General features: G+C 38.4%; 1 protein-coding gene across 1 annotated transcript in view; it reads right to left on the reverse strand.

Moving 5' to 3' along the window:
• The window catches only part of dchs1b (dachsous cadherin-related 1b), a 213,746-nt gene extending 188,671 nt beyond the window's left edge, over positions 1 to 25,075 (reverse strand). Inside the window, exon 1 of the mRNA XM_022681444.2 lies at positions 24,774 to 25,075. The gene's annotated coding sequence lies outside the window, so the exon portion shown is untranslated. The remainder of the gene's footprint in view (positions 1 to 24,773) is intronic.
• Between the last annotated feature and the right edge of the window lie 824 nt (positions 25,076 to 25,899).

Here is a 25,899-nt window from a genome sequence, read left to right on the forward strand (position 1 = left end):
CAATTTTAAATAATTTTACCTTTCTTCCTATTAGCATTGTAATGTAACACTTCTGGTGTTACTATTTTGTAGAGGTGTGATGAATTGTCAGCTTTCTCATCAGATATTTCTCGTCATAGTATGCTTGTCACATATTTTTTATGCTTGATAATATGCATGTTGTTTGTAAAAATCTAAAATAAAGTTACTATTAGAATTAATGTACAAAAATAGCACAAAAACGTTTTATACTTTACTGTTGTTTACATGCTCAGTGATTTTGGAAAGTCTCACAACTTGGTTAATTCATTTTGCACCAAAATTTCGATGTGCTCAACTTGAGGATCCTATTTCAGAGGTTGGTAACATGGAATTTTATGATGGGAAACTTAAATGTAGCATAAGTATATAGACAGAGATTCAGTCATAGGTTGCCTGGTCTGTAAAGAACCCTGCTAAGGTCTGAAGAGATTTGGGTGAGATTATACAAAAGAGAAGCTGTTGAGTTGTCGTGGTAAAAAACAGAGTAAAAATTGATTAACATCTATTACGAAATAATTATTATATTACAAAATATTTAAACATTCACGTGCAGTTTTACATTTCGTGAGTTTCATTCATATATTGTATTTATATAATGTATATTGTTCAAATGTGGTCTCGTCTCATGAACCCAGTATTGTATCTCATCTCATCTTGTCTCGTCTCATGAGATAAGAAGTCACATCAAACCCCTACTCTTTTTTTGATTATTTTTTTCCCATTTTCTCCCTAATATACAAGGCCAATTACCCAACCTACTCATTAGGACTCCCCTATCACTAGTGATGCCCCAACACACCATGTATCCTCCGATACATGTGAAGTCAGCCATCATCTCTTTTCTAACTGCTGCTGATGCAGCAATAAGGAGTAGCATCACAGCGCACTTGGAGGAAAGCACAGCGACTCGGTTCCGATACATCAGCTCACAGATGCCTCGTGCTGAGCAACATCACCCTTTTAGTAAAAAGGGGAAAGAGCACCATCTACCCACCCAGAGAGAGCAAGGCCAGTTGTTCTCTCTCAGGACTCCAGTAACCGATGGCAAGCTGCATAAACGGGATTCAAACCGGCGATCTCCTGATCATAGTCGCAGCGCTTTGCCCGTTTGACTTGATGAATGCATGTTTAAGTCAATATTGAATAAAGTACTAAAAGGATGATGAATAACTGGACTTTCAACAGTCTGTATGTGTGTCCAGTCGAGTGGCTGGGATAACAAGGATGCATGACAGGAATGTGGCGAGGATTTAATGCTGTTTAAAGTGCTGGGCACAAGGCGGCAAGGGAAAGGCTCATTCACTGAACTCCCCGCGCTGCTATTTATTCAGGAGCACTAACACGAGGAATGTCCTCCGAGTAACGTCAATGTAACCCCAACCAAAAAAAAGGCTGAAGTGGAAAATGCAGTGTTTTAAAAGCTTTCAAAGAGATTTTAGTTCTGGAAAGTTCTCCAGTATGAAGAGGTAAGTTATGAGAAGTTATGAGACGAGACGCAAAAGCAAGGCAGGAGTTCGGAGCAGTGTGTGTGTGAGTGTGTGTGTGTTTGGACAGCAGTTCTACTCCTGTCACATATGGGAAGGCAGAACAGTGAGAGCTACAGGTGGCCAGACGAACAGTTGCTTTTTCATCCAGAATGTAAAAAAAAATGAAAAGCACTACAGAGATTAGGCGGTTATACAGCTTTAGTTGGAACGATGGCTGCACTGTGTTGGGAAGACCAGCTTCTTGCTTCTTGTTGGTGTAAAAGTGGGGGATATTTAAGCTGTAGCATTTGTAGCTGGATTATCATGATTCCAATTTGTCCTTGTCAGTAATTTTGAAGGACTGTTTTCCTTATAAGCCACAGAGATCTTATTCAGAGAAAGCGAATAAAAACAAGCAGTGAAATTTAATTTTGTACTACTACACTCCAGCAAACCACATGCCTTCAGTTTAGAAGCATTACACATTTACGCTCCCTCTAGTGGTAATAAATAAATGTTTTAGGACAGGAGTGTCCAAAGAGACTGTATATACCACTTTAAATAATACATTTTCCTGATTACTTTCATTTACACACCATTTTACTTGACTCACTATCTTTATCTTTGACAGTGTTGTGTAAACTAAGATTTTTCAAATTGATGTTTCATTTCATGATGTCTTTTAATATTAAACTCCTTAATTACAGCAACTTTTAGACTCTTTGGCCCGTTTTTCTGCGCTACAACTGAACACTCTCTCCGCTTTTAGACTCTTTGGCCCGTTTTTCTGCGCTACAACTGAACACTCTCTCCACTTTTAGACTCTTTGGCTTATTTTTCTGCGTTTAGAAAATATGCACACGCTTGTCTGTGGGAAGCGCTGGTAACCAGGGTAAGACGGACAAACACTTAAGAACTGAGTAGCGTTTTCGCATATTTTTGATGAAAAAAATTGTCTGTATGTAAAGATAAAAAAAATCGCGATTACCATTTTAAAAATTGTGTTAAACTGTAATTCGAATTAATTGTGAAAATCGCTTAGCACTACTTGCATCTCAATTTTTTGATACTGTTTTGCACTCTTCTTTACAATGTGTCAATATTTTTTGATAAGTGACCAATATGAATGAATGTAGTTCAACTTATATAGCGCCTTTCTAGAAACCCAAGGACGCTTTACAATGAACACGTTTTTACACACAAGCACATTACACATCAACACTCATCCACACACCGGTGAGAAGCGGCAGCCAATAGAGCACAGCGTACTCTCAACCGGAAACGACCGTCCACCTGGAGGAAGACTGCATCCAGCACTACAGCATTTACCCAGAACAGAGTACCAATCCATATCTGAGCACAGACATACATTTACACACATTTACACACACACAAACGTACATACATACAACACACTTTTAACACATACACAAGATCAATTTAGAGTACTCAATTTTCTGGGCAAATTGGAACATGGAAACTCCACCCAGATAGGGACTTGAACCCAAGACCCCAGTTCTTTTACATTCCACTGAAAGTTAAGAAGGTTTTCTTTCCTCCTTCGTCTCCTCTGAGATACAAAATGTGTATAACGCGATAAATGTGTCCATCGTATCGTGAGTAAATGTATATGTATATATGTGTGTGTGTGTGTGTGTGTGGGAGTGTGTAGGACTGTGTGTATGTGGTTGTGATTGATGTTAGATGTGATTAACCACACAAGCACAGATGACTAGTAGGGCTCCATGCAGTCTACCCCACACTGTAATCTGGCTGTTAGTAACCCGTCACCGGTACACGAGCCCACAGATACAATCAGCCACATAAACACGCTCAGATCATACACAGACCTGAGGGACTATCGGCTGCTGATTACTCGCATCTCTGAAAGCCGTGTCTCAGATAAGAACTCATTTAAATGTACATTCGTCTCATGCTTTTCATGGGAGTTCCCATAAGAAACCAGAGCTAGCCTGCTCCATCATAGGCCCTAACTGCAAACCTGAGATTAGAGCCTGTTCTATCATAGTGAGGATATTTTAAGAGGCCTGTGTTCGTTACTTTTGATTAAATTCCTATTCTATTCCTTTTATGTCTTGACCAGTATACGGGCTACAGCTGTAGGTGATACAAAACCCTTTTTTTCCTGCAGTAAAATAAATGATCTACATTTAGAAAAATGTATGGCTTTGAAATTAAGGTTTTTTTAAAATCTATACTATACTTAATAATTCCAGATCAGTAACAGGAATCAAACCCAAATTCTGCACTTTTGAAAATAGACATGAAAACCAGACAACCATAAAAAAAACTATGGGTTTGGAGGACATGAACGGTTTCATTTGTATTTAGGATATTTTTAAAATATTGATTTTGGCCAATTTTATGATTTTATTCATTATATTTTGCCACTAGCAGATTTACTTAAATATTTTTTTATATATTTTCTGTTACAATTACAGTTATAATTTTAAGTAACGTTCCTTATCAAACATAAAAGCTTTTTATGTAATGTTTAAATAGAAATCCTCAAGATTTAGTAGTGTAAGTGTCAGGCAGACAATTGACAAAATCCTGGCCTATTTTTAACTCATCTTTTGGTTCATGAATTCAAGTTGGCTCATTCTTTAGCTTCCATTGAATCAGGTGTTTAAGAAAACATTAAAATATATTAAAGTATTATGAAATAATTTGTTTGTAATACTGTATTGATATTTTTTTAAACACCATATTGTTATTGAATATTGATTGATTGATTGATTGATTAATGGATTGACTGATATGTATTTTGTGACTTAATGTGAATCTGACAGATGTTCTTTACATTTTATTACAATTGTATAATTCATGGACCAATAGGAATGCTCTTAAATGGCCTTTTCCATTTCCTGTAAAGTAAAAATATATATTGCCATATGTCTTTAAAAGATTACAAGAGGTAGAAAAACCTTCTCAATTTTCTGAAGAAGTCAATGTAAAGACTGTATGTATCCAAGCTGGAGTCACATTGGAGAATTACTATATATTAATATATAATCTATTATAATTATATTAAGAATATTGCACTATTGTCTTCCGTTTGTGTCCTTGTTGTATTGTACACATAGTGTCTCCCATTCTTTTATATTATATGTCTTATTTCACCCCTCACCACTACTGCACCTTGTTTCTGTCTCATGTATATCTATTTGTGTCCCTGCTGTATTGTACACAGTAGGGGTGTCACGATTTTGATATTTCATCGAAATCGATCGAAATTATGTCATGGTCTCGAGCCTCGAAGTCAAAAAGAGGATGGGCGATCCCTCCCTCTAAACTACACTAATGGTGCAGCACACTGTAGCGACGGCGCGGACATTGTGACTGCTGAAAGAGCAGCTCTTTCTCCAGAGAATGTGGACATTCTCATCTTCTTAAAGAAAAACTGAAAGAAAATATAAAAATAACAGTTGTTTTGTCTAGCCTCAAATATGTTAATAGTTTTGGTACGTTAAGGAGCATCTTTCTCTCAGATAAAGTTAATAATATATCTTTATTAAAGAACAAAACTTCTCATTCTCAGGGACCGAAAAAGTCTTAAAGTCTTATTTTTCATGTTTAACTGTTATAGTAGGATAGAGTTCAGTTTGTTAAAGCTCTAATTGTTCTATTATTTTGTACATGACTGTTCCTGTATTTTTTAATTATTTATTTTGTTATGTTGCACATTGCTGTTTTAATAGTGCACACTGCTGCTACCAAAAAAAAGCCACTAGATGGCATTATATATATCTCTTAATTAAATTATAATGTGGTGTATTACAGATCACTTATATCAAGCCCACCTTTTTAAATAAGATATTGTAAATTTGATGAATCAAACCAATGACTGACCATAGACTAATCTAAAACTGGCATAAAAAAAGAAAAAAGAAAATCGGAAATAAAATCGAATCGAGGATTTAGAGAATCGTGACACTCCTAGTACACATAGTGTCTCCCATTCTCTCTTTTATTATATCTATTATCTGTACCTGCTGTAAAATTGGGAAGGAGAGTAACGTAATTTTAATTCTCTGTATGTCCTGTACATATGCAGTATTGATAAGAAAACTACTTGACTTGACTTGAGAATGTACTTTCCTTATAAAAGTGCTGTATCTTAAATAAAGGATTTTTATGAGAGGTGGACAGGAGATCAGGGATCCCCCTGCAGGCCCTCAGCTGATACTGCAGCGAGCGTGATCTTCCTCTAATGCCTGTAACAGATGCAGCAGGAACACAAGGGCCAGCAGAAGCCAAGTTAAACAGGCTCCAGAGTCGCAGAGGATCTCTGAGAATTGCCACACTGCCTCAACAATGTGTCTTATTCTTCTATTTAACGGCTTATTGAAATATATGGCGGGGACCCGTCTGTCTCTCCATCACACAGAATAAACAGAAGCCAGACTGAGTGATTGACAGTGGCGTCTGAGGAGAGCCGGCGGGGGGCTTTTCTGTTCTCCGCATTGCTACACGGTGGCATCTAGAACTGCCGCCGCCATCTTGGAACAGCTGGGGAGCAGGATTTATGTTGTGTGTCTGAAGAGTCGCTCAGACGATGCGTTATGTTTGCTATTGCATTTATTTCAATCAATTTGTTCCGTATGGAGTCGACTTAAGCTATGACAAGACTGTAGCTTTGCTGAACTGCCAAAAAAACAAAGAGCATCTTGAGAAAAAGTGGTTCCAGCACCTGTGGTTCTTGGTTCTTGCAATACGCGGCAGAGATTGAGCGTTACACGTTAGCAGTTCACACAGTGCAAGCTAGGCAAGGCCGCACTGTCCCTACGTTTTTTTTTTTTGGCTTTTAAATGTAAAGTTATAAAGTTTTTTTTTTTTTTTTCTGGATGTTTGTCACTGTTAAATGTTTCATATCATGAAATAAATGTAATTATACCACACTTAGTTCTGACTCTGCAGTGTGATTGGTTGAGAGATGTTCTTTGAGTGCTGTTATCAGTGGATAATGTACTGTAACCAAAGCTCTTCATGCATTACTCCACCACATACAGGTAACTTAGCAAAAGTGCAGCGCTTACAAACCAAACAGTGCAGCTAGAAGCAGAGCAGCAATGGAACTATTTTAACTTGCAGAGTTTTTATAACCAAGCAGATCCTGTTTTCTTGTCCTCTGTAACTCACAATCTTCCAATAAACAGCGATAATGAAACTGTGGTATAATCGCAATATTGCACTCGAGGTTCGTGCCATAACAGCACAGCAGTGCCAATATTACACATTTAAGCACGAACCTCGAGTGTAGTCAAAGACATCAGAAATAAATACATTAAAATGCAGCTTTTGAATGAAGGTTTTTTATCATTAAGGGAGAACAAATCCAAACCTACATGGCCCTGTGTAAAAACGTGTTTGCCCCTGAACCTAATATTTGATTGTGCCACCCTTAACAGCAACAAGGTTCACCAGTGTTCTAGTTTATGCCATTTTTTTGATAATGGCTCTCACTGTTTTTTTTGCTAAAGTCCCAAAACTTTAGAAATGGCTTTATTTATTTTTTTTCAGACTAATAGATCTCAATTACTTATTTTTTAATTTTTTGTTCCAGAATTTCTGTAACAAATCACGTATACTGGCATGATGTGTAGCTTTGAGTTTCACACAGGACCATGTAGGTTTGGAATTTCTTGTCCCATCAAGCTGCCGGCGCTCAGAGGGAGCACAATTGGCCCTGCTCCCTCCAGGTGGGTAGATGGCGCTCTCTCCCCACATCACTCCTAGGGTGATGTCTGCAGCACAAGGCTGCGTCTGTGAGCTGATGTATAAGAACCGAGTCGCTGCGCTTTTACTCTCCGAGCGTTAGCGCTGTGATGCTGCTCGGCAATGCTACATCATCAGCAGCAGCTTGAAAAGAAGCGGTGGCTGACTTCACATGTATCCGAGGAAGCATGTGTTAGTCTTCACCCTCCTGGTGTGCTGGGGCATCACTAGTGATGGGGGGAGTCCTAATGAGTGGGATGGGTAATTGGCCGTGTAAATTGTGGAGAAAATCATGAAGGGTCATGAAAAGAAATCATGAAGGGTCAAACACTTTTTCACACCTCTGGATAAATGTATATATTCATTCTAAAAACTAAAAGTAGTCTGGTAGGTTTGTTGGATGGAATTGCTTTCTACATTTACTCTAAAACACAGCAGTTACTTTTTCACACAGTAATGTATTTACATTAACCTGTATTAGAAGTACTCATCACTTCCACATGATCTGTAGAATGTGCAATTACACATTCTCACCAGAGGGGTCTCCAAATCCCCAAATCCCCAAAACTTACAGACTGTCGCTTTAAGAAGGTATTAATTATACTTAAGTGTAGAGAGTTTAAACCACTACAGATGTTCCAGTCTCCTGCACACATCCGTGTCTCTAATTCTGTCAGCATTTGGTTTTTGGAGTCTCAAGCTGTTCTTCCACCATGATTTTTATCATCACTGATGACAATTAGCCCAGTAATAACCATTAAAAGCTCCTTGTGAGTGAAAACCACAATGGCTTAAATACTCATAGTTTTCGCCCACAAAATGTTGGCGTTCTGAAGGTTTTATTTTCCAGGAGGCTGACTGGCTTTCGCCTCCCCGTGCAGAACGGGCAAGGAATGCACTCCTACTCAGTTTCCAGGACTTAGATGACCACAATGCCGGAGCCCTCTGCATATAGCCATCCAGCTGTCAGCAGAGAGTTAGCTTTGGGAAGAAGGTGGCAGACGGGTCTCGGCAAGCTACAGTTTTTGGTTTTTTTTTTATGAATGAGGGCCGATCCTTTTACATCAGTGCAGTGAACAGAGATGGCAGCTGTGGTAGCCCAGATGATTTGAGGAACACTAATAAAAAAAGCATCAGAAATGGATTTTACCAATTGTTCACATTATATGTACAGATTTTATTAGCACAAGTATCCAGGGACCCCCCCGCATGTGTGCTCAAAAATGTGTGGCTTTTGGTTTGGTCAATACAAAATTGAGCTACGAATAGTATCCAGTACTATAGTATCTCTTTACCATCTCTTTATCACTTTACCAGCCTTAAGCTATATACCACATTTGCATTACTGTTATATACTATTTATACTGTCATCCCATCTCAATCACCATCAATACTGCACTATTGTCTTCCGTCTTACGTATGTTTATTGTGTCTTGTTGTTTTGTACATATAGTGTCTCCCACTCTTTTAGATTATATATCTATTTCTTTTTTTACTTATATTTATATATCTATTTCTCCCCCACCACTACTGCACCTTGTTTCTGTCTCATGTATGTCTATTGTGTCCCTGCTGTATTGTACACATAGTGTCTCCCATTCTTTCTTTTATTATATCTATTATCTGTACTTGCTGTAAAATTGGGAAGGAGAGTAACTGTCCTGTACATATGCAGTATTGACAATAAAACTACTTCACTTGACTTGATCTCTGCTGTCCAGGGAAAGCTGTCAAACCACATGATTTATTCACTTTCAGTAATGGTTCTGTATCTCTCAGCTTGTCAAATGCATGTGAAAAGTGTGTCCTTTAGTGGTGGCTCAAAGCATCTTTTAATGTTTTAATAGTAGAAGGACCCAAGGAGCAAGATACACTAAATCCCACATAATGCATAATGTTTTAAGATGGTATTTAGTGACAAAAGCATTAGTAAGGTTAAGATATTGAATGATCAACATTCCAATTCTTCCCAAAAGTATTAAATGAAGCTCCATCAATCCAGAGAACACTCAAGTTCCAGTGCTTAACAGCTCTTTTCATTACTCTAGCCAACTTTGCCAAGAGGTTAATGTTTAATATTAGTTAGTGTAGTGATTGTCATTCAAAATGTGCAGCACTTCATCTAATTAAACAGAACTAAGTATGCACTTTGTAATTAAATGTACAGTTGAGTGCATGTTTGATAGGTTCCTTAAGTACTAAAATATCCATAAGCTTAAAAAGAGCATAATCTATATGACAAAACAAGAAAATTGCAAAATCTGCAACTGCAAAATCACATTTTACCTGCTGTGTTAAATGAAAGGCAACTTAGTCTACATGTAGCTGAAACCCTGGCACTACTGGGACTTCATTTTCCGCTATAAAACAGGCGAACACTGCAGGCATTCAGTGTGCTGAAAACACTCTTTACTGATGTAGGTTGTGGATGTTAATGCATGTTTATAGCACCTCTATGACAGTGGCTCTTAAGAGGAACAAAGCAAAGGATCTGAAGCAATGTATGCAATGGGTATGCAATCCAGTGTACGCCCAGTGCATCAAAACTTTGAGATCTTTGAAATGGTAACTTTCTATGATGAGGAGTGATTTTTTTTTTATACTGTATAGACTAGTGATGAAATATGGTACTGAAATATGAGATATGGGAGTTCTTGTAAAACTCAACATGGCGTCTGTTTACAGATTAATTCCAGCCCCAACAAAAAAAGACCAATAAGCTTACTGGTTACCATAAAAGGAAGAGAGTTGGCAATATAATGATAATGACGCTAGTGGGTTAAGCCAAAGTCCTTTAAGGAAAGTCTGTTCAATAGGCGGCCATCTTTAGAAACCCATCTGCCTGTTATTTCCAGTCACACAAGATGTTGAATCTGTATGAATGGGTAGAAACCAAAATAGTCTAAAGAACTTATAAAATTGCCAAAACCTCATGTTTAGTTTTAGCGTTTAACTTGATAATCACTCACTCTCTTATTGTTGACTTAAAAACACAAAAACTTATTTTTTTTTTGTCTGTTTTGGCCACTGCCACTACTACTCAGCTCATGGTAGCTGATTGTTTTGTTTGTTTCTTTTTGTCACAGGGCTGAACTTTACTAGTTTATCTGTAAACCGAGCCCATGTTGAGCATTATGATAAGTTCCATTTAATTTTTCAACCAGCATCTAGCTTGCTCATTATAACGTCTCTGGAAATAGTTCCTTCCAAGTGGAGATCTGTGCAAGTGCAATAGCCAGAACGGGCTGAAAAATCATGGGTTTTTTTGGTGCATTAAAGAGCCAAACAGTAATAAGTATTTTAATCAATTTACTTTTTATTTAATCAATTATTTAAAATGTGTTAGAGACGCCTGTATGTAAGGGCAGAAATGTTGGGAATAATTTTGCACCAAAGTTTCTAGGGACCTGGAATGCTGGTATTTAAGTGGCCTATTTCTGACTTTAACAAGAGTATCAAGCATAGAGAGTATAATGCTAGGTCAGCAAGGCATTTTGATGTCAGCCTAATTTCTCTACAGAGCACTAAAATAGCAAAATATGATACATAATCATGATTTAGAAGGTGCTAACAGAGCCTCGCTGGCTGTGCCTGTGGTATGCACTGCGTTTCTGCTTCCATTAGAACTTCTTTATTGTAATAAAGTCTGAGATGATGCTCCTGAGTGCAATCACAGGCTAATTTGTTGAGCGTATAAGACCCTCTGTGCACTTTAGCCAAACACTTAAGCTTTGGAGACGGGGGTTAGCGAGTGCCAGAAAACGAGTGAAGCTGCTCCAGCGCCAGAGCGTGACTCAGGACGAGGATAACTCCACTTACAGATGGTGTGGAGAGCATCGGTACACACACAATCCTGGCTGTGATCAGAGTCAGATGAACAAATGAAAGCCTGATTCTGATTTACGGATTTACAGATGATGCCGATGACGCAAGCCAGTGGGGACCATGCGGTGTAACCATGCAGGGTAACACTTTTCCGGATGGTTCCCTTTGCAAACACACACACACACAAGCGTGCACACCGTCGACTTGTTTGCTTTTTTTTTTACAGCCTCCCTGAGAGGCAGGTTTAACGGGATATGAAGTTTCCCGAAAAAGAGTCGTAACGGCCGAAACACGGGCGGTGTAATCGCTGTAAAAACCAGAGGAAATAAACTGCAGGGCTTCCAAGTTTCCCCTCTCGAACTGAAAGCAAAGCCAGAGAAAACAAAACAGGGGTTTCAGGCAGTGACCCCACAAATCCAGGTGATACATGTTGCATGCCAGGCTGCGCTCTCACACAGGCGTCTACTCTCGCTGCACTTTCAATGCTATCGCCAGGGTGGAAGCTGATCCAGTTTCACAGGTCCTTCCTTGGTTTCCTTGAAGCAAAATTTCACCTCAAAGCAAGCCTTAACGTAATCCATCAGACCAATCAAGTCTGGTGCCCAAAGTTTGTGTTTTCTTAGTGTTGTAATGAAGCTACAAGAGTAGTGTAGCTTACATGTAATGGAAGCTTTTACCTCACATTACCGTTATCATAGATCATATAAAATTCATACCCAGTTAATACTTATGTATTGTTAAGGTTCTAAAGAGAATTTACACCCACTTCTCAAACATTTTGTTTAGTTATAGCAGCATTACATAGAATTTTACCATAAAAAATTATCCAGTAACCTGTAGTGCTGTAGGTAAAGTAGCACCACAATCATTGCTACCTTAGAGTTTACTTTAGCACACTATGCTAATGCTAACTGCATTACTTTCTCTATCCCCCTGCTTGTAAAATGCATGTGAAAATAAAAAAGTGCATCCTTTAGTGGTGGAACATAGCATGAATTACACTTCCCAACTGTAGGGGGAAACCAAGAGCAAGACATGCCAAATTTTGTATAATGCTGCATTAAAACATGAACAAGTAAATGGTTTAGTTTGGTTTGGTGAAAAATGCTTAATTTTACAGATACTAAGGTAAAAGTTATTCAAGGTGGTGAATGAAAACAGATGTTTGAAGTGTTTAATGTCTCTACAAAGCTATACCACAGTTAGTTAACAAGAATTGGTTATGAATTTGCTGTCTGGTGCCTGAAGCTACTCTAGGTTTATACTCATTAAAGTGCATAAAGTTCTCCAATAACCTGTAGTCGGGACAGTAGCACCATTATTATTGCTACTCTAGGCTTAGCATTTTGCTAGCTGCATTATCTAACTTGGGTGAAGCTAATAGGATTAATCTGTGTAACATTTAGTCATATTTGTGTGAAGAAATGTAGAATATTAGTCTACTAATTTAGTTTACATGATTATTTGATTAATTTTTAGCTGTTTTTTTATGTCTCAGATTGTAAAATGCATGTGAAAAGCTTGTGCTTTAGTGGTGTCTCACAGCAATACATTACAAGTCTCACATGATTCTGCTTTAGAGTGTAAAAAAGCGACATAGGGTGGTTTGGAGCAAAGTGTTTGATTCCAGAGACACTTAGGCAAAGATTTAACAGGGTTAATGAATGAAATATTACTTAAAATTAGTGCAACAACAGAAGCATTGGAAGGCCTGTAGCATTTGCATTTGACATGAGTCTGAAACACTGCTTTACAATAGTTTTGATCATTTATAATATTGGGGCATCAAAGTCCTACAGTTTTTGAGAAGCTGGCTTGGAACATGTTGCCATTTCAATTCTCAACATGAGTATCTATGGCCAAAGTGCCCTTAGGCAAGGCACCTAACCCCGGGTTTGCTCCATGGGGTGTTTTTCCCTGCCCTAAATTGTGTGTTTACTTCCATTGATGGATTTTACACTGGTAGATACATACATACCTAGATAAACCATTTTTAACAATAAATTGTCTCAGAAATAATAATAAATTACATAAGACCCATTTATGGCACTGACAGATTAGTGATGCAGTATATTATGAATGTACTTACACATTACTTTTATAGAACAATGAGCTATTTAAAAAAATATATAAATATAAAAATGAATCTATATTCTAAATAAATAAAACATGCCATAAAAGCACTGTTTTAAGCAAAGTCAAAATACCATCTCCTTCACATTAATAGACTCTTCTTGTTGAGTAAACACAACAGCCAACACAAAAGCCAATATTGAGGTCAGCAAATATTATCCTCTATTTATTGTATGAAAGTCATGTATATATAATGTATTTATTGTTAAAGGCCTACTATGTGGTGTATTGGGTTTTTGTGGAAGTTTGGGAGTTTCTCTAGAATGAACTATTACACATTACTCAATACCACTCTAAATGACTTTGTTTAAAATCTTTATATTTATTATAGGCTTATTTATGAGGTGTCTGAAGCTGTAAATCATGCTGTTATCTTTACAAAGTAGATACAAAAGTATCACAGACACAATTTAGCAACTGTTTTTTTTATTAACTGTGCAATTTGTGTAAAAAAAACACAGTTTTCCTTCAGATCCAACCACTCCAAGAAACTAAACAGCATTGCCAAGTGTATTTTTCCCTCTTTTTCCCTTTTTTTTTTTTTTGGAACAGAGGCTGATTTTAGGTGCACCTTTCAGATCTCTAAATCTTTCTGGAAGCACGATGGAAAAATGCTGAAGTCATTCTGTTTCCCATGGGAACAGTGAAGTGGCAACCAAGGGTGACTTGAAATGTGTAAAAATGTTGATGGTTGAGCCGCTTCCAGCAGAGTTACCACATGCCATCGATCATCTACTGACACCCAATACTCAATAGAACCGTTGTGTTCTATTCAGACTTTCAGCGTGGTGTGTAAATATCCCAAAATGGAATTTACTAGAGACAAAACACAGGGTGGGAAGCCAAAACTGGGTCAGAGGAATCAAAAGCATCCCTGTATTATAAATCCCAATCGCTTTCCCATCTCCTCACCTCGCCAATGAAAAGTTATACTATTCTTCCACGAGTTAAATAAATATATATTTTTTCCGCTGTGCAATTTGCCAGGTTTAAATTCAATAATATAATCGGATTAGGGCACAGAAGACATTTGTCCTGAATGGAGAGACTAAGCAAGAAAGAGAGAGAGAGAGAGGGAAGTGGACAGCCAGTTCAAGCCGTGAATGACTGAAACAAATCAAAAACAACCTGCGGTTTTCATGTTGTGATCGGAGCTGCGTTCGTTCCTGCAGGACTTGCGGTGCGATGCGCGCTCTGCTCTCCTGAGGAATAAAAACTCCACGGGAAAACAGAGACGGCTAAAGAGACCAGGACACTGAATTATTAATATGTAAAAGGGCTGCCTGGTTATTGGAGAAGACAAGATGTTAAACACAGAAATGGCAGGAGATCAGATTCCAGAATACCATACTGCAGATTCCAGACACTCTGAATTAGGGGTGGGCAATATTATATCGTATACAATATACCGTGACACAGAAATATCATGATATTAAAAATCCATATGGTGATAATAGAGCTGTTCTGTCTTAAAAGTAGTCTATTATTTACTGTGAAGCTTTAGGTGTATTTATTGTATAATTGTGTATTTTATGCACAAAATATTCTGCAATATGTTTTGCTGCATTATATTATTTTATGCTATATTATGTATTTTGCCACATTATGATTATACTGTTATAATATTATACTATATTCCTGAAATTAATTAATTAATTATTTTAGTTCTCCTATATCGCCAAGTATATCGTTATCGCAAAAATACCCTGAAATATCGTGATATTATTTTAGAGACATATCGCCGACCCCTACTCTGAATGCTGAACGCTCCGCAGTTACGTCTGGACCTGATGCAATAAAAAAATTCACAGCCGGATCAAACGCAGCACAATCTGATTGGGTCGAGACACTACATAGATGTAAAACGATGCTTGATTGACACTGAAAAACTTCTACGTTTGATGAAAGTAGCTGCCGCATGGAGCTCAGTGGGATGCTTTTACTCCAGCCAGGCAGCAATCCCTCCATTACTCAGAGCTTTGATCATCCTCGCTCATTTATTTGCTCGCATAGAGCGCTCAAATGAGCAGGGTTGCCACAGTGGAGTCAACACCAGCTGAGATAGTTTGCATCTCCATTAAAAAGCCTGATTGAGACGCCCAGCAGTGGTTTCAATAGAGACTTTATCTCTCTATTTAATACCCAGTTTCAACCACACACTGATTAGCTGGGCTGTATCGGTATTAGCTGAATTTTGGCCAAAATATATAATCAGCGATCAACAATTAGATGATTTTTCTCTCTGTAAGACACTTACTGTAGGAGCTTCTTGATTACAGGAAGCAACAGTTCACTACAGACAATGCACAAAGCTGCAGACACTCATTAACAGCTAATGTTGAACACTGTGCTGTTAGTTTTGAGGTTTTTTTGTTGTTTTTGCTATTTCAGACTCAAACTAAGTCTAAAACTCATTGTGGAGGAAGTAATATAAATGGTTTTATGACAACACTAACCAGATACCCCTCTCAAGAGTGCACGTTTCAGGTTGTGCAGTAAGTAGCTATTGGAACAGCAACCACTAAGCTAGCTAGCCGATAAACACCTCTGTCCAAACAAAACAGCAAAACACAAACACTGTGGACCATGACTAAATATTCAGCAGCAGCAACTGGAAAGCACCAGTTAAATCACATTCAAAATAAGAGTTTAAAGCACTGGATAAGGAGCCATTTTCAGTTGTCCACAGCACACAACTACATGAGCCAAGTTACCAAGTTTGTCTGGAAAGGACAATAAAGCATTCAGACTGTGATCGGCCCCAAAAACACTGATCTGTCCATCTCTAGTAGAGATGCACGATATGAAAAAAAGTACATTTGTGCAAAAACGATCTTGGATATACTGATATCGATGTGAAATGTGATAAATTAAGATTTAATTAGGATTATAACTTTTTTGTCACTTAGTCTACCTCGCTCTGCCTCCAGCCTCATGTCACATGAGCACAGTCTGCTATACATACTGTAGGTAATGCAGTTTACATTTGCTGTTATGTAAACTCATTTTGCAATAATGATAAAATTCGATTTTATCTTAGAGCACTAATCACTATCAATAATTTAGATAATCAAGGCTTATGCTGGTTTAAAACCCTGATCTCTAAAGGGAAATATGCTGTAGAAATGCTTTACACTGAATAATTTGCACAATGGTGCATCATTAGCGATTCTAATTCTTTGAGCCCATTGAGTCCAGTTGGTGGGAACAAGCATTTCCCTCATTCACACATTTACAAAAGGAACCCCAGCTTTACAAGCATTTATATGACTAATGTACGGATATTAATACGGAACATGTGAATAATATGGCAACGGGTCTCATTAAATGTCAGTCTAAACCTGGCTGCAGGGCTAAGAGCCTGTTCCTGAAGCCAACCCACATCAATAGCCAGAGCTTCACTCTTTCCAGAGCTTTTCTCCACAGCTGCTGCTGGCAGAAGCTGGTCTTTTATGCTGTTCTGAGACCAGGTGGTGGTTCTTTAGCAGTACTTAAGGTTAGGACTTAGGTTGGGCAGCTGCTCCAATATCAGCAACGAGGTCCACCACACTCGCAGGAACCATGCCTCGGTACACGTTCACATGGACTTGAACAAACACAGGCCTTATCTTCAAGCATGCTGTTTCCAGTCCATTTGCCTGAGGTTAGGCTTGAGTTGGATGCCCATTACCGGCAAAAAAATACAGCAAAAATGCCACTACGGGCAGCCCAGTCAGTCCGCTCAAGGCTGTTGCACTCTTAAAAATGAGGGCGCCAAAAAGTGTTCTTATGAGTGATACCACAGAAGAACCTCTTTCAGTTTCTGAAATTTGTCAGTAGATGCTTCTGCAGAGAACAAGAGAGCTTTTCTAAATTAGATATATAAGAGTGGGGGGGGCAATCTGTTGATAAAAGGATGAAATAACCTTCGGATAATGAAGATCTTCTAAGAAGAACCCTTAAAGCCTTAAAACTTTGGCAGTGTTTCTTTATCCTGGTCCTGGAGGTACTGTGTGCCGCACATTTTAGTGTTAAATAACTTGATGTTCTTCCAGAATAGTATTAAAGAGTAGTAATCACTAAAATTTGCAGAAAAGAAATAGAAAAATGTCGATTTAAATTAGATACACAAATTGTTATGTACTGGTATACTAGTCACAATACCAGAACTATGACTTTCCTATGATACCTGCCTAATTATCTCAATAGTGATACTAAAAGGATACCGCAGTAAAAACCCAAAACATCAGAAATTAATTGAATAATAGAGGAATAATTGTTTGTTTTTTGTTAACATTAAAAAAAACAACAAGAAAAGATTAACAATGTGATGACAACAATATAAAATGGAATTTGTTTGATAGTTAACTTTGTTTGTGAATGATGGGTTGAGTGTAAAGTTGACTTATTGAATGAATCGGTTCACCAATCAAGTGCAAGTTTGAATCAATGATTCAAAACACTATTTAAAAATCATGTGTTCATATGATGTTCTGACCTCGTGTTTACACAGCCACAGGGAAACTCAGAGACAGCACAGAGCTCACCCCAGACACTGGATTATACCTCAGAATGCGTGTTTCTGACTGAAAACTGAAAAATAAAGCAGTAGTAAAGTCACAAAAAGTTACTTTAAAAGAAAGAGAGCTTATTATTGAGTGTTCCTTAACTCAACTGAACAATGAAGCTGCAATTTTCTTTTTAGCTCTCTTTAGTTATTAAGCTGAAAATGCGACAAGGTGCGAATTAGATGTAAAACGTGACGCCTGGTCCCAATTGGGTTAAAGTAATGGTACAGAATAAATTAGGTATTGACTAGTTTTTATGGAAGAAGTATTGAGATATTATTCTAGTTCTGGTATACTGTTCAAAAGCATTATGTATTGGAGACAGTTGTGTTTCTTTCATTACAATGATAAGGAGAGTAAGAGTGATATTAAATGCATGGCAGTGCGGAGAGAAATTGTGCTGTACCATTTGTGCTGTAATGGAAAACTGCTATATTGTTGTTTCTAAAATTCAGTTTAATTATATACTTTCTAAGATTTTAACATTTTGTACTTTATCAGAGACAAAGTTTCAATCAAACTCAACTTTTAGGGGTACTGGGACACATTTTAGGGCAAAAAGGGATAGCTATGCCCCTTCTTATGTACAGTAGCTGCAGGATTGTAGAGTAACCAAACAGAAGCCCAGCCTTTAGAAATAACCAAGAGTTTGAACTCTGAGACACCAACTGGTTTTGGCCTAAAGTGATGTTTCTTTCCTCATGAAACTGGAACCATCTATTGGACATCAAAACATAAATGGCTGATTCCACTCTCAGCTCCTAATTATGTTGGTCCTAAGCAATTGGAGACCTCAGTTAGCTGCATCTACCAAGACTCCACATAGGAAAAAATATACCCTTTGGCATTTTTCTCTGAAGGCCAAAAGGCATTAAGGGTGGCTTCAACAGAAAATCAGCTACTTATGCTGTGCTGAGAAATGACTGGAAGGTGATCATGCTGTTTGCATGGTTTACAAATATCTGCAGAGGATATCTGAATATGTTTTCCAGAAATGTGTTTTTCTTGGTGGTATATTCACTTCTAGCAACGCGATTCTGATTACAAACCTACACTTTCTCTCTATTTTACTCTTGTTCTCTGGCATAGACAGACTCTCTAGTGTGGATCAATGGATTTCAGCACTTCAGACCAAACCTCAGTGGAAAACAAAGCTTTCTTCGAGTGCAGGCTACTCTGCTAGTGTACGTGCAACTCTACAATTTGATATGAACCCAACAACCTTTGAGTTTCTGCACGTCATGCACAGCGCGCTAGCAGAATACACAAAATCTGAAAAGCTGAGAAATGAAAAACGAGTTTGAGGCAACTAACCAGCTTTTATATGAGAACTACGCGATCTCACTCAACAAGAATACATCATTACCTTATTATCCATTTAGAGAGGCTATTAATAATAATAACCTTCCACGGGCAAAAAGGAGACCTTGGTTTCCAGGAGAACAACACTATTCTGGAGCATTTAGACATAATAGCTTTTTGCTTTAACTAGAGTGCCAGCGAGCTGACAGCATAGGCTAACTATAGAGCGCTTGTTGCAAACGAATTAAAATGGAATGCGTTGCAGGCGTTACGTTTTCTCTTTCTTCTCGCACTGAACTGTAGCTTTGTTTTTCACTTCATTCAGTAATAAGACAGTGATGATCAACAGAAGAAGCAAGCGGGGAGGGGTTAAATTCTTGTGTAAACATTTCCCCACGGCTACTTAAGAGAGAGGGATCACACGCAAAATCGTATTTGTTCTCTCTCTGCACTCTCACTCGTGTCATCTGTTCTTCATTCAAGTGTGTGTGTGTGTATGCTTGTGCCTTTGTGTGCCTGTGTGTGCGCGTGCTTGCAATTTCTGACCTGAGTACTTAACATTCAGCTTCTCAAACATAAAGCACAGGGTGATTGAGATAACGTGCACCACAAAAGAAACAGACAGATAAAGAATGTGTAGTGGAATTATGTATAGAAGCACTGAGGCAAGAAAACTAAGCATCTGCAAAGGTAGCAAAGAGCACTTACTCTCCTAACACCTCTAACTAACTACCTTCTACTACCAGATCAGGAGAATCTCTCGCTATCTTTAATAAACTCCTGAAGACAGAGCTCTTCAAAGAGCACTTACTCTCCTAACACCTCTAACTAACTACCTTCTACTACCAGATCAGGAGAATCTCTCACTATCTTTAATAAACTCCTGAAGACAGAGCTCTTCAAAGAGCACTTACTCTCCTAACACCTCTAACTAACTACCTTCTACTACCAGATCAGGAGAATCTCTCACTATCTTTAATAAACTCCTGAAGACAGAGCTCTTCAAAGAGCACTTACTCTCCTAACACCTCTAACTAACTACCTTCTACTACCAGATCAGGAGAATCTCTCACTATCTTTAATAAACTCCTGAAGACTGAGCTCTTCAAAGAGCTCTTACTCTCCTAACACCTCTAACTAACTACCTTCTACTACCAGATCAGGAGAATCTCTCACTATCTTTAATAAACTCCTGAAGACTGAGCTCTTCAAAGAGCTCTTACTCTCCTAACACATCTAACTAACTACCCTCTACTACCAGATCAGGAGCATCTCTCACTATCTTTAATAAACTCCTGAAGACTGAGCTCTTCTTATTTGCTAGGAAGGGAGTTTATTTGGAACACATAATTTGAAAGAATGCTTAAAACAACATTAATAAGTTAGTTAATTAATAAGTTAATGTTAAGATTAACAGTTCATGTGTCAGATACATGATTTGATTAAAAAGAGACTGTTGGTCAGTTTATTTGGATTATACATAGGAAATGGACTTGAAATGGACTTCATTACCCATGGGACATTGTACGTGTTACGTTACACACGCAGTGATTCTGAAGGTTGGGGGGGCGGGGCTATATTTTTTGTTGTGGAAGGAAGCAGACAACTCAAGCAATGCACTCGCTGTAAATATGTGGAGTTCTTTAATTAAGTAAACGGTTGAAACAGATTGACGTCTTACTTCATTATTTTAGTCGCCAACAAGATTAGTTAGAACAAAAATAACATGATTGTAAATCAGCTTGTAAAACTGCATCTGAGCAAGTACTGTCTAATTATATTGGCAATTAGAGTAAAAATCACTGATTGCCTTTCAGCTTAATTGGCGAATAGCCGATACTGATCTAAAAGGATAAATGTAAGGGTAATGTACTGGCCCAGCATACAGTATCTCCAACCCTAAACCCTACTGAGCATCTGTGGGGCATCCTCAAATGGAAGGAGGAGGAGCACAAGGTCTCTACCATCCACCAGCTACATGATGTCTTCATTAAGTTATGAAAGAGGATTCCAGTCACAAGTCTAATAAAAATGCTGCAAAATATCTTAAAATTAATATTTTTTAGCATCACTGTCACTGAAAGTTAAGTCTAATGTTTTCTGCTCTTTATGTGAATGTAAAAATTTTGACATACCCTGTTTTTGCATGGCTGCACTTTATGTAAATCAGCTCTGCTCTGATTGGCTGTCCTCTCTATGTGCCTGTACTTCATTTAAACAGCAGTCTAGACTGAAACACATGTTAGCATGAATAAAAAGGGCTACACTTTACATACAGATTGTATAAAAGGGCTGCATGTATTATTTTTTTATGTAGCACCATAACATAAAACATTTTTTTTATAATCATGAGCTCTTTGAAGTTAAAAGAAGGTCTTTCCTGACTTTAGATGAAACAGATTACCCCTGTTTTTTAGAATTACTAGAATTACAGTTTGATTACAACTTGACTGCTGTGATAAAAGCTACACCATACAGCAGTGAATCAGCGCCACAGCCATTATGCATTATTGTGTTTGTGAGGCAGTGTATGTGTGAGAATCATTTCAGATTATTTCTGCATCCACACACAAACACACACTCACACACACACACACACACACACATCACCCCTCCTCACGAACTAACATGCAACCCAGTAGTAACACTGAGAACCTTCAGTCCTCATCAAGAGCAGCTGTGTGATCTGCATCCAAGTGATGACGAGCTGTATTAACAGACTTCCCCTCACTGGGCACTGTTTTATTTTATGGTCCTGTGATCTGCAACCCACGCTGGGAGTGCACATGTGTTCCCTGTGTGCCCAGACCTCACCGGTGCCCTATAGGAGTGGCTGGGGATAGATGTACTGCCCACTTTTGAGATTTTCTTTAATCTAATATGCCTGACTCAGCTCTTTGTAATGATCAAGTCCTCCGGGGTGTGTGTTGCAACAGGCTAATCATCTAAATCTGCAGTGCATGGGGTCGAGAAGACCAGGACCACTGCTGTAATAGATGCGGCTACAAGCTGAACTCTACTGATCTGAAGCCAGTTTGGTATTTGGGCCTAAAATAAATTGAGATTTAATAAGGTTGAATCCTAAACAGCTCCTTGATAGACTTAGAAAACAATGTGTAGTAGAAGGGCCCACCGTTAATGGTCACATATCAAATGTCTGTTCCATAATTTGATCAAAATACAAAATAGCCCCACAAAAATAAACCAAAAACAAAAACAATTTCACCTCCAGCTGTCTTTCAACAGCCTTATTGAGAATGTCATTTATTTCATTTTGTCACATAAAGATCTCACATTAATCTACTAACTGATATACATATCAGTTCTTAGTAGTGTTATTCTGTTTAGTGGGAGAGACCCATCTATTGCATTATTTGGGTACAGTGTTATTAACCTAAAAAAGTGCACCATCAAGGAAGCAGCTTAAAGTAGTACAGCAAGGCTATTTGTGGGCTATAGTTACTTGAGGCTGCTAGAGTAGTTAAACAATGTGTTTCTTATTTTTAGTACATTTATATCTCACTCACTCAGTGAGTTTCCAGTTCCACCTTAAATCAATCTAAACATGATTTAATAATAAACGTAAAGCGTTTTTCAATTTTTTTTCTGACTCTTTAGATGTTGCATGGAAGTGTGTATATTTACATTACGCACACTGTTTTCTGTTATTTAATAATGCTAATAAAAACTAATATTTTTTAATTATGGTTGGTTGTGTTCCTTATACAATAACAACATTAGTACAATTAAAGTTCAGTTTATTATATATTTTTTTCTTTTTTTAATTTGATGAATTATCGATTAATCGAAAAATAATCAAAATATTTAAAAAGGTGATTTATTTTAAATAATCGTTAATAGCCCATACACGTCTGAATGTTCAGATGTGATGAATGAAAGCAGCCACAATAAAATAAATAAATAAATTCAGTCCAAATAAAGCAGTCTACTTCGCCCCCTCTCTGAACATTAAGGGACACCCTCAGAACTGCAGCTCACCTGCGACTCTCTCAGGCTAACACCTTTAATAAAACCACAGAGTGCTCTCTCTCTCTCTCTCTCTCTCTTTAACTGTGTGTGTGGCTTATTCAGAGTTTATTATCCTTATTTTAAGTTTATATTCTGAGACGTGGCGTCCGTGTTCCTTTAATTACAGGCCTCTTTCTGTTAAACGGGGAGTGTAAGTGATGGTTAGCCTGGGCTAAACCCTGGTGATGGAGGTGAGTAGTAGCCATGCTGCTGCTGCCGGTCTGCAGCCACAGTTGTGAAGGGAAAATTACATTCTGAGAAAATACCAGCGTTTGATTGCTGTTTGACGGTGAGCTGAGTAAATATGGGGTCTACTGTAGCTTAAGTAGAGCATATGTCTATCTATTAGAGAGACCAGCCCCTGAACCAAAACAGGATCACTATACAGTTAGGCTAGAAAGCTAATACTTCAGAAAAACCTTCAGTACAGTCCTTAAAATTACAGTAATGTCACTCAGCATTGTATATTAATTTTATTTAATAATTAGCTCATTAATTAATGGCTACAGGACTGCATTAATGAATGAATGAGGTCTGCAGAGAATAGCTAACCTACATCCATACATACAACATACTGTATAATCTACTACTCAGAAAGCTTACTTAAAACCAGTGTACAGATCGGTTTGAGACCACTGCAGTCTTTATTAAACTGGTTCATATTAAACTAGTACATTCATATACAACATATATACCACTTAATCTTACTAGTTTTCTTTAAAAGGCCAATTTTACAGCACTTCTCCCTATATTAATATGGTTCATATGAAACCTACCTACATATACAATAAAGAACACCTTACTGGTTTTCTTTAAACCTTAATAAATATACATGCATGTGCAATACAGAACCCTATTGGGTTTCCTTAAATCAAACCAGTATTACACCACTTCTCCCTTTATTCGACTGGTTAAAATGAAACCTACATGCATATACAGCACAGAACCATACTGGTTTCCCTTAAAAGCAATACACATGCCAATTTCCCACTGCTTCTCACTTCTCACACTATCATACACTAGACTGGAACCATAACCCATGCACCATCATATCCAGTACAACATATAACTAAAGCACAGATTCCTACTGGTTTTCCTAAAACCTTAATATAAACCTACATACATGTGCAATAAAGAACCATAATGGTTTTCTTAAACCAGATCACATCACCTCTTTTTTTATTAGACTGATTCATATATATATATATATAAAAAAACTATACATACATATACAGCACAGAACTATACTGGTTTCCCTTAAAAACAATGCACAGGCCAATTTCCCACCACTTCTACCTTTACTACAATATGCATTCGACTGGATCCATATCCCATAACCCATGCACCATCATATCCAGTATACAGCCTATAACTACAGCACTGAATCCTACTGGATTTTGCTTATTAGCCTTACCCCACCACTGCCCCCCTTATTTCTGGCGTTAAACAGGCTACGTGGACGACCGAGCTTTTATTAGGTTACCGTACTCACTGACAGCCTCCCTGAGCAGCTCCCACTCCACAGCAGGATGAATGGAGCTGGTCCTGCTGCCAGTCTGCTCTACAGAAATGTATCGAGCGTTAACTATGAATGGGCACGAGCCTCAATCAGCAGCACGGATACAATCAAACAATGTATCCAGTGATCTGCACTGAAAGAACGCAGAATGAGAGAGAGAAAAGGAAAAAGCTGCACCGGCTCCTCACTTACACTCATCCGCCCGCAGCTCGATCCCCGCTAGCGGTTAAAATCCCTCCTATACGGGTGTGTTTCCAAATCGCTCCAGAGAAGAAAGAGATCCAGCAGAAAATGAGCCAAATCCACGCTTTTTAGTCCTGATCTGACTGGGAACTGTGAGATGAGCCCCTGTCAGATGGAAAAGAGCTGTCCCGAAATTTCCCCCCAGATCATTCAGACCCCCGGGTCCACTTCTCGCAGGGATGCAGCTCCGCAGCTCCGCAGATCCTCCAGCAGCATCTAATCCAGCCAGCGCTGAAAGCCGAGTGACCACACCGCATCTCACCCACTGAAACCCGAGCCCACAGCCGCGTACTCTACCCCACACCTGTATTCCGGCAAGACCCGACTAGTCCCGCCCTCTTGCGCAGTTAAATCCCCACAATTGGCTAGTAGTATCCAGCCTCCTGCGCTTTCACTACCTCTGATTGGCTGAGATTTCACGCTCGCTCGACAGGCGGACTCCTGGCGAGTGCGAGCCAATCACAGCGCACCGCTCACCGCTCAATATAGGTGTGGAATAAATCTAGAGCTCAGCCCCGCCTCCTCCTCCTTCTTCTCATTTGAATTGCTAATGTGCATACGGCACGTGGGGGGCTACACACAAAACGGGGGGAAGAGAGAGAGGAGAGAGAGAGAGGAGGAAAAAGAAAGAAAGAAAGGGGGAGAAAGGAGTGGTTCTGGTAGGCTTTGGTGCCACCATGCTCTGCCTCAGAGAACTGGCTTTCAAAAGACAAAGAGCTAACCAGATGACAAGGCTCGAGCTTCTGAAGGCTCTGGTCTAAAGGCTGTCAAAACAATTAGCAATCAATAGGAATAAATCAATAGAAAAAAATAGGCAGATATTATTGTGGATGGTATTAAAAAATGTAGGCTAAGCTAATTTATATAATAAAGAATTCATGCACTTCATCAGCAGATTTGAGAACTGTCCATGTTTCACAATGCTATGTGTTACGTTTAGGTGATCTTGAATTATAAGGGCATTTACATGCTGATAATGTGTTTATTAGTAGGTTCTATCTTAAATTTACCAGGTGATCTTAAACCATGAGTTCCCAAAACCAAACCCATTCCCATGATTATTGATACCAATTTT

This window comes from Astyanax mexicanus, chromosome 20 (genome assembly GCF_023375975.1).
Source record: "Astyanax mexicanus isolate ESR-SI-001 chromosome 20, AstMex3_surface, whole genome shotgun sequence".
NCBI lineage: Eukaryota > Metazoa > Chordata > Actinopteri > Characiformes > Acestrorhamphidae > Astyanax > Astyanax mexicanus.